Below are 10,393 nucleotides of genomic sequence, written 5' to 3'. Positions count from 1 at the left end.
AATCAGTTCTAGTTAAAATTTCATTTTATGGATACATTACTTGAAAATTTCATATTATATAAATAAAAAATCCAGGTTACAAAATAGAACAACAACAACACTAAATACATATTAAAATAATAAAAATGCTTTAATGACCTAATACAATGCAACAACCGAAACAATTTCATATCCACCATTTGTAACGTTGTAAAACATAACTTCAACGTACATCTAAATCACTTTTAACTGACTATTAGTAATATTGAATATCCTCATTATCATCCATAATTGACATGTATAAAGTAAGTTTGTTTATTCTTTTAACCTTTCTTTTCCCCTTCATTCAACTCTTCCTTTAACCAATAGTTCATGCATTCCTTAAACTGTTCAAAATTATAATAAACCCTAAACTCGATCTTGAGAGGAGGATTTGTTCCTCGTAAAAAAACATTCCCAATAACACCCATGTTGAAATAAATGAACAAAAAATTTGAGAAGAAAATGAGGAAAGATTTGCAAAAATGGTTCACAAGATACCTATATTTATATAAAGTTCGTCATATGTGGGCTCCAATACAATTCAAAACCCCTATTAAAATATATTATAAAATAATATATGAAAGTTTAATGTTCTATGAATAATTAAAAATAAAAAGGAAACACGTGTGTTATAAGACTATTGGTGTCTTCTATTAAAATAAGAAGGGACACCTATAACATTGGATCCTCCTTTAAAATTTATACAGAGACGCCAATAGCAATAAAATGTCATCTAAAAATAAAAAGGAAACACTAATAGTAATAACAATGGAGATCCGTGTATGACTTTATTTGATTTGAAACTAAGGTAGTATGTGATTACTGTGGAAATTTGGGATAATTTGAGTATTGAGTTGGAAAATTAGAATATTGTGGTAAAAAAAATTAAAATATTGCACTGTCTACCATACATACGTTGTGCAAAATAAGAAGCTAAAAAATGGAGTATATGAAAACGTATATTTTTTATTCTTGGAAATGCAAAAGCAAACATACACTAAGTTTTTATACCATGCTTAACTTGCTTATAACGTGAGTCATATAATTCTTTTTTAGTATGCACTAGTTTCGACAATCATGCAATTTGTTTTGTGTTGGCCAAAATAGTCTCACATTGTTTAAAAATCGAGTTTAATAGTAATTTATATATAACACTCATATACTTCAACTTAGTGAGACAATCTTTCTAAGGGACAAAGCTGTGAGGATTCTCACAACCAAAACGGACAATATCTCGTAGCCACAGTAGCACGAACATGAGGTCGATCGGAACATTGTCCTCATGTTTGAAAACTCGACTGGTGGGTAAATGTTTCGGGTTATTAAAAATAGTCTCACATTATTTGAGAATCAATGCTAAGGGTAGTTGATATAAACATTTATATACTTCAATTTGGACAATGTTGAAAAAGAATTACAAGTGTGAGTAGTGTGGGAAATCCCATATTAGTTAGGAATATGAAGACTTGAGCATTTATAACTGGGAGAATCTACATATCTATCACCTTAAGATTTTGAATGAGTATGTGGTGTGTCTCTCACAAAAGTGTGTTATGCTTAAAGAAAAACCTCAGTAAAAATGCCCCCTCAATTTTGATCCCCCTGAATTAGCCCCAACAATAGTATCATGAGTTGTTGGTTCAAGTAAAGGGTCTGACATACTTGTATTGAAATTCCTTATTGGGTAGGAGGTGGTCCGTTGAAAAAGTGTCAATGACGGTACAAGTAAATGTGAAAAAAAGAGTTTCCACTTGAGGAGGAGCATTGTGGATAGACTCACACTTGATGAGGAGTGTTGAATTTTTTTTTACAAATGTGAGTAGTGTGAGAAACCCCACATTAATTAGGAATGTGGAGACTTAGACATTTATAAGTGTGAGAACCCACACACCTATCACCTTAAGATTTTTGATGAATATGTGGTGTGTCTCTCACAAATATATATAATTTTTAAAGAAAAATCTTAAAGTAAAAATGTTCTCTCTGATCCCCCGAATTAACCCCAACAAACAAGACTTCTTTTCTAGAAGACAAAGCCGCAAGGACTCTCACTCTCAAAACAAACAATATTTAATAGTTACAATGACGCAAACTTGATGTCGATCGGAACATAATCCAATTCATTGATTCATAATCTTAGTAGGGGAGAGTAACAAACCTACGGTTGGTAGCAGCTGAGTATTAAGTATATTGCCGAACAGGGAAGTAGTACCTTGTAACGAAGAAAAACTCAACTCTGACTGTAAAATTATGAAGAGAAAGGCTCATCAATGAAGTTGTTTCAGCCGTACCCATATATGATTGTACTCATTCATCTAGCATGTTATGCAGTACACTCTATTTCTAGCATTGTGTTGATTTTCTCAAAGTGTGAGTAATGAATCATTCCCATAAGTAGGAGGTGGTAGCTTTGTTAGGTACTAACATGATTAGTTCATCAACTTACTCATTCTATTAATGCATATAGATGCTTGCGAAAGCTGATGATGGTGATGTTTAAATTAATTTAAACTAATTAAATAATTTTTGCTTGTCAGCTAATCATAATATCCTATATTTTTTATTTAACAGTTATCATAGTAATCTATTTAATTCAATAAATTAACAATACTAGTTTATTGCTCAACCTAGCATTAATCTATATTAAGAGTTTTCAATTGCTTTCCTCTTTCTTTATTTTCTTACCTAATTTTTTTTGAGAATTCAAAGGTAAAATTGTGTTGGGCATTCTCCATTCACATATTAGATTAATTTAGAGAATTGTTAAATATTTCTTATGTATATCTCATAGATTCTATAAATATTTAAAATTGCAATTTACAAAAATTGTTCATATTCTTTAATTAATTTTGTTCTTTTAGAATGTAAAAAGAAGAATATTATTTTTATGGGAACAATAAGCATAGTTGTGTCTGGAAGATAACTTTTGGACACATTTCTTTAATTTTTATTGAAAGAGGCTAAATGAACAATAAAAAATAATGAGTGTGTATGAAAATTATCTTTTAGAAAAACACATTTAACTTTTATCAAATCGGGTCAAATGAATAAAAAAAATATATTTTTCGTCCCCATCCCAAAAATTCCCTCTGGATGACATCTCTTATCATCCCCGTTCTTGTGGGTAGGAGAAAATTTATTTATAAGAATCTCAAATAGAGATAACTTTATAATTTCGTGTTGACATATACAAATTGACATCCTTAATCTAAATGATAAAGTATGTCTTTTAATAATGTGCCTCCAACGTGTGGAAGTGAGGCTATACAAAAATAAAAATAATTTATAATCAATACCACAAAATTGAATAAAATGGCCTGTTTAACATTGTCCTTTAAAAGGTTTAAAATTGAACCTTAACTAGTATAAAAGATTATAATAAAAAATATAGAGAATAAATATAATATTGAGTTGTGGTCTTCATAAATATTTCAAATTTCATTTTTAGACCCTCAATTTTTTTTAAAGAAGGATTCTCTTATAATTTTTTATCCACACTTTTGCTCCATCCTGCAATTTAGTGATGATTTTTACAACTTAAAGATTGAATTAGCAACATTTTATTACTAGGGGTGTACACGAGTTGGATTGGACCGAGTTTGCCCTAACTCGTTACCCAACACGTTCAAACTTCAATGAGTTGGGTTATTCGTCTAACCCGCAATTTCATTGTCAAAATCGACCGATTCATTTATGAGTTGGATTCGCCGGTTGTGTTTTAAATAAAAAATCATATATATATTTTTTGTCGATTTAAAAAAATATAACATAACTCAATACAATCATACTCATTTATAACACTCAAATTCGATGAAACACGTGATATAATATCTAATAGAATTCATTAACACGGCATAACACTTGATAATAGTATAAATTTTAACAAGATATATTATTTCCATAAAATACATAAGTTAGAAATTATACAAAAGAAAATGACAAACAATATTTAATCTTAAAATTACGTAAACTCGTTGGTCTAATACTATTATTAGTGTTTTTATTTATTTATAGTTATTAGTGAGATATTAATTTTATATTTTTATTTAAAATAATAAAAAAAATACATATTATGTGTGTTTGTATGTATGAGATCAGATTTTCAAACTTCATTTTATATTTTCTTAAACACATAAAATTTTTCTATTCGTATTCAATTATTGTGGGTTTTTCAAGAACAATTGGATATTCTAACATATGAGATCAGATTTTTAAGAATACCCTATGATTCATATTCTAAGTTTTTCTTGTTCTGATAATTTTGATATCATTATGAAGGAAACTTCATGTGTTTGAATATATTGATCATATTTTCAAGCCTCATTTAACATTATCTCATATTTTGTTAAGCACTCACAAAAATCTTTTATTCTTGTTTAATTATTTTGTTTGGGCTTCAAATCAATCTAGATTTTGAAACCATCAACCTCGTCATCATTTTATGTTATATATAATATATAGTTATATCTCTTTTCAATTATATGTATTTTGAAGGTGAGAAAAATACAAGAATGAAATGAGTTGAATTGTGTTGGCTTTTTCTTCTTGAGCCTTTTTTTACTTCTGCTTCTGATGTTTCTTTATCAGAGTCTTAACATTAAGTTTAGAGCCTGACTCAGAAAACTAGTTTGACTTTTGAAAGACTTATCAGATGTTGAGCCAGAATCTAATTTAGATTATCAGAGTTGATAGTAGCAGAATATTTAAGTACATAAACAAGTAAAGTAAAATCAAGAACACAAACAGTTTATCCTGGTTCCTCTCACAACTTAAGAATAGTCCAGTTTCCTTGTACTTCCAATGAATTTCCACTATAACCAAACTGATTACAAATGCTCAAGCACACAAGCAAGATACTTTTTTGCTTACACATACAAGTATAAGACTTCCTTGCTCAAAGACACAAGTTTGATACTTCCTTACTCAAACACACAAGTTCAAGACTTCCTTGCTCTAACACACAAGCTAAAGACTTCAAATGATCAAGCCCTAAAGCAATAGACTTCTGACTCTATAACAAACCTTTAAGATATTTAGGTAAAAACTACATTTGATATACAATCAGAGGTGCAGACAGAATACAACTTGGAAAGACTTTAAGACTTAAGAACATCTAAAATATACATAAAGTCAAGATGTTCTAAGTCTTGTAATTTTGACAGAGTAGCTTCTCTTTGAAGGTCAAAGAACAAAGTCTATAATAATGTATTATATTAAAGCTTGGTAGTCTTCTTCTTCAGTCCTTTTGCTCCTTAAATAGAGAAGAGAGAAAAGAGACGTTGAAGACTTTCACCAAAAGGTTAGGCTAGCTATTTACTTAATTACACACATCAACAAAGCACCTTTCTGTAAGAGGAATGATCCGTTGAAGCTCAGACAACCAAGAGAGAGATATTTCCTTAACTCTTCATGTGATCAAAAAGGTTCTGAGTCTGTCAGAGTTGCATTGGTTGAAGAGTTTCTTCTTCAGAGACTGACTTCCTTCAGACTTCACTCTTTAGAGGTTGTCTTCCTTCAGACTTCGCTCTTCAGAGGCTGATCACATTAGAGTCCTCTTTTTGGCTTCTCAAGCTTTAGATTCTGGGTCACCAGAGGCTGACTTTCTCCAGAGTTGACTTCTTCTGGATCTCTGTCTGAGGCAAAGTCTTCATAAATGATCTTTAGAGGCAGAGTTTGATCTTCAAATTTAGATTCCTCAAGCATTTCTTTATCTATTCTTGATGATATAATCCCGCATACTTGAACATATGTTAGAATACCCAATTGTTCTTGAAATACTTTGTTATCATCAAAACCCAAGGGATATGGTATTAACCAATTTTGTTCTAACTTTTTGATGATGACAAACAATAATATTTAAGAACAATGGTTGTTGATTTAATTAACACGTTGACTTCAGGATCAGAGGTTTGTAAGCTCCCCCTCAGTCTGATAGTCTAGATGGTGAGGTTTGTAATCTCTTCATAAGTCCTATCCAGATTAATTAAATCTCTTTGATAACCCAATAACATTCATCTTAACAACTTAAGCACAATAGAATAATCATCAGATCCAGGTGCTTAAATATGCATGGTAATCAGAAGCGAGGGCTGTGATTAGATCCTTGGACCAAGATCAGATGGATGAGCGGAAGCCAACTCACCACTGGAGCCCTAGCTCCGGTGACCTCCACCGGACTGGTCCAACCTAAACTTAATGAAAAATGAAAAACGAGGACACTATTTCAAAGAGAAAATGCTCAGGAGCTCGAATCTGGCCTCAATTTTCTCCAATTCCAAGTATATCAAGAGATACATGGATTTGTATTTTGAGGATAATGAATTGAGTTGCTTCAATTTGGTCTCAAAGCAACTCAATCTTGTTGCCTACATTGGTAGGACTTCAGCCAATCAAAAATCAATCAAAATAATTGAGAAATGAGGGAGAATCTAAGAACAGAAGTTTTTGAATTTTCACCTTCGAGTAGCTTCAATTCAGCTTGATCTTGATCTGAATTTGCTTGATTCTTCCTCCTCTTGCTTGCAGTAACTAATTGAGATGAAAAAGGCAATGAATCCTTGGAGTTTAAACTTCAAAACAGAAGGTGAAATTCAAACTCGATTTCAAAGAAATCTTCAAGGAATTCTATGGTGTGAGGTTTTGAGTTTTCTTGGCAAAGCTTGGGCAAGGTGTGTGTGTTATTTCTGAGGCCACGAGCTTGTTTAAATAGGCAAGAGAGTTGATCTTTGCACCACTTGAAAATTTTCTAAAATTGGAAACCAAGGTGCATGGATGCATGGGTAATGATTTGGGCCTAAAGAGTGATGCAATCCAACTTCAATTCATTCACAAAGAGTACTGAGGCCATCACATGGAAGCATGCAAAGGGGAATGATCATTTGAATCCAAAACTTGTCTATACAAATCCCATAAAGGAGCCAAGCACAAGTCCTTTAATTTTGGTCTGAATGAGGTAATCTTGGACTTTTTGGAAAGGTGAGATCAAGGGGAACAATTTTCATGTTGAATAATTTTCTATTTGAAGCTTGTATCATGATGAATTTTGAGGTGGAAGTTTGGAAAATCAAACATATTTGAAAATTTTCTAAGTACCAAGTCAAATGTTCACTTCTTCCACCTTGAATAACTTTTTATATGGACTTCAAATGGAGAAAGTTCCTTCATCAAAGTTGTAGATATTTCAAACCTGTTCAATTTGGTCATAAATATGACCTTATTTGGATTTGTAATGAAGGAGTTATGCATTTTATAAGTTGAGGAAAATCACTTGTTCAATGGTAATGGCCCAAAATGACCTATAATGTTTCATCTTGGCACATGCATTTGCAAGTTGAATTTTAACTTCTTCCAAACATAAAAGTTGAAAATGATAGCTTGAATTTGATCATGGAATTTGAATGGATTTCATCTCGTAAAAATTGAACAATTTATGGTCCTTGGAAGTTGACCTCTTAACTAGGGTTCAGATAAAATGACCTATAATCTTTCACCATAAAAAATGACTTTACAAGAAAAACTAGATCTTGAATTTAAAATTAAAGTTGTTTGAAATGTCATAAGGAGTAACTTTTCTCTTTGCATCATTTTTATATGACAAATATTGTAGGAGATATGGTCTAGGGAACCCCAGTTTTGACCAATTGACTTTCTCTGGTCAACCACCATGAACCAACTTGTAAACTTGACATTCTCTTGATATTTGGGACTCATGGAGGATAATATATGTGTAAGATAATGTAATATGAATTACCTCTCGAAATATATGATCAAATGTTGAAGAAACTTATTGAGGAAGTCACACAAGATGCACATATGAATTAGGGCTTCCAAGGCAAACAAGCTTCAAAACCTTGATGAATTCTTGATTAAAATGATATGTGAAAACCATGGGGATCCATATATGATGTTTATAGTCATTGTGAACCATCTCTTAATTAGTCGCCTTGCATTGAGGTTCTTAAACCCTAGATATGAGCTTGATAGAGCATGGGTTAACACACACACACACACTACCTACAAAAGCAACAAACTATACATTGACATATTTTTGGTATTTTGGTTAGTAAATAAGGAAAAACAAAGTATGATACAATCAAATGTGATTTGTGACCTCTCCCAATGCAAACCCAATGAATGAGGTGTAAGGAGGATGCCAAGGTGTGATCCCAAAGCCAATGCATATTATGGGATAACATGAGGGATGTTAGGGTCAAAATTGGGGTTTTATAGAGTTTAAACACTAGGTTTAGAATCTGACTCAAAAAACTAGTTTAACTTCTGAAAGACCTTACTAGATTCTGAACCAGAATCTTATTTGGATGACCAGAGTTGATAAAAACTAAATATTTAAGTACATAAGCAGTAAAGTAAAGGCAATATCACAAGAAATTTATCTTGACACCTCTCACAACTTGAGTGTAGTCCAATCCCTTTATACTTACGAGGGATTTCCATTATAACAAAAGTAATTACAAATGCTCAAGAATACAAGCAAGAGACTTTTTTGCTTACACACACAAGTAAAAGACTTCTTTGCTCAAACACACAAGTTTGAGACTTCCTTACTCAAGCACACAAGCTCAAGATTTCCTTGCTCTAGCTCACAAGCTAAAGACTTCAAATGCTCAAGCCCTAAAGTAAGGACAATTTTTTAAAAGATTTGGATAAAAACTACACTTGATATACAATCAGAGGTGCAGACAAAATTCAACTTGGAAAGACTCTAAGACTTAATAACTTCTAAAACAACCACACAGTTGAGATGTTCTATGTCTTGTAATTTTGATAGAGTAGCTTCTCTTTGAATTTCAATGAACATGGACTATAGCAGTGTATTATCTTAAAGCTTGGTAGCCTTCTTCTTCATCCCTTTTGCTCCTTAAATAGAGAAGAGAGAAAAGAGACATTGACTTTCACCAAAAGGTTGGGCTAGCTTTGTACTTGATTAGACACATCAACAAAACATTTTTCTGCAAGAAGAATGATTCGTTGAAGCTCAAACAACCAAGAGAGATATTTTCTTAAGTTTTCATATGATCAAAAAGGTTATGAGTCTGTCAGAGTTTCCTTGGTTGAAGAGCTTCTGCTTCAGAGGTTGACTTCTTCCAGACTTCACTCTTTAGATATTGATCACATCAGTGTCCTCTTTTTGGCTTCCCAAGCTTCAGAGTTTGGGTCACCAGAGGCTGGCTTTCTTCAGATAATTTTCTAAAAACCTATTAGGTTATTTAAATAGAAAAAGTTGGGATTTAGAGAAAACGCATACGTGAAATTGGGAGAAAACAGTGAAGCGGATAGGAAACCAATAATGAGAGCTCTAGGAAGGAAAAACAACAGCTTCGTCGCTATATGATTTATTGATTAAACCATAAGCAAAGTATACAATGAATCGAGTCGCCACCGCACTTTTATTTATCCTAAGGACTGGTTAAAAAGCGAACAAAAACCTAAGAAGTTTTACACGTAGAAAACCAATAAAAGATCAGAGAGTCTGGGTAAGGGGTAAATTACGCAATGGGAAGGTGTTAGGCACCCATCACATCCTAGGTACTCCTAGGGAGCCCTTTTCACACTTGTTGTATAAAAAATGTTTATTTGTTTTGACATATTGTGCAAACATGAATGGGATGATGAGAAAAGAATGTACAAATTAGTTATTTTTGTGTTTGAACGGATGAACTCGTTGCCTACGTACCTTCCATCAAAGGTAAGGATCAAAACGCCGTAGTTCGGCTAAAAGATTTCCAAAAAAATTGTGAGTTCATTTTAAAACACAAGAGCACTAAGGCTTTTCATTACCAATGGGAGAAAACTCAACCAACATCAACAATCCACCATGCGAGGACGACTTCAACATACTAGTGAGGGGTTAACCCTATAATAAGTATGGAAGACTTATAATCAACTCACTAAGGATAAGGTAAGATTTACATCAACCACTATGATAATTAAAACCTACGGCTAATGTATGAAAACATATTAACAATGGACAAAGCCACAAAACAATTGAATGTGTGAAGTTAACTGATTATGAGTATTCACAAAATATGGTCAAGGTATGATTAAGATTGATTCAAAGAATTGTTATGAAATGGAGTTTGAAAAGTCAAGGACTTAGGGTCCAAGTTTCTAATTTGAAAAGAGGATGAGAATGTTTGCACAACAAGTCAAAGTTTTTTTTTGAATTAACAACGTGTGAAAAAGGGGGTTTGAAACAAAAGGGTATGGATGATGGAATGTAAGACTTCTTAGAAAGGTTCACCTCTTGAAATCATATAGAAGATGATTCAAGTGCATCCTTAGGAATAGGCAACAAAGCAAGTAAGCAAAATAAAAGCAAGGTGATACCGGATGCCATCAATGGTCTTATACC

Source organism: Lathyrus oleraceus, chromosome 5, assembly GCF_024323335.1.
Source record: "Lathyrus oleraceus cultivar Zhongwan6 chromosome 5, CAAS_Psat_ZW6_1.0, whole genome shotgun sequence".
Taxonomy (NCBI): domain Eukaryota; kingdom Viridiplantae; phylum Streptophyta; class Magnoliopsida; order Fabales; family Fabaceae; genus Lathyrus; species Lathyrus oleraceus.
The sequence above is the reverse complement of the archived record's forward strand: the minus strand, read 5'-3'. Positions refer to the sequence as shown.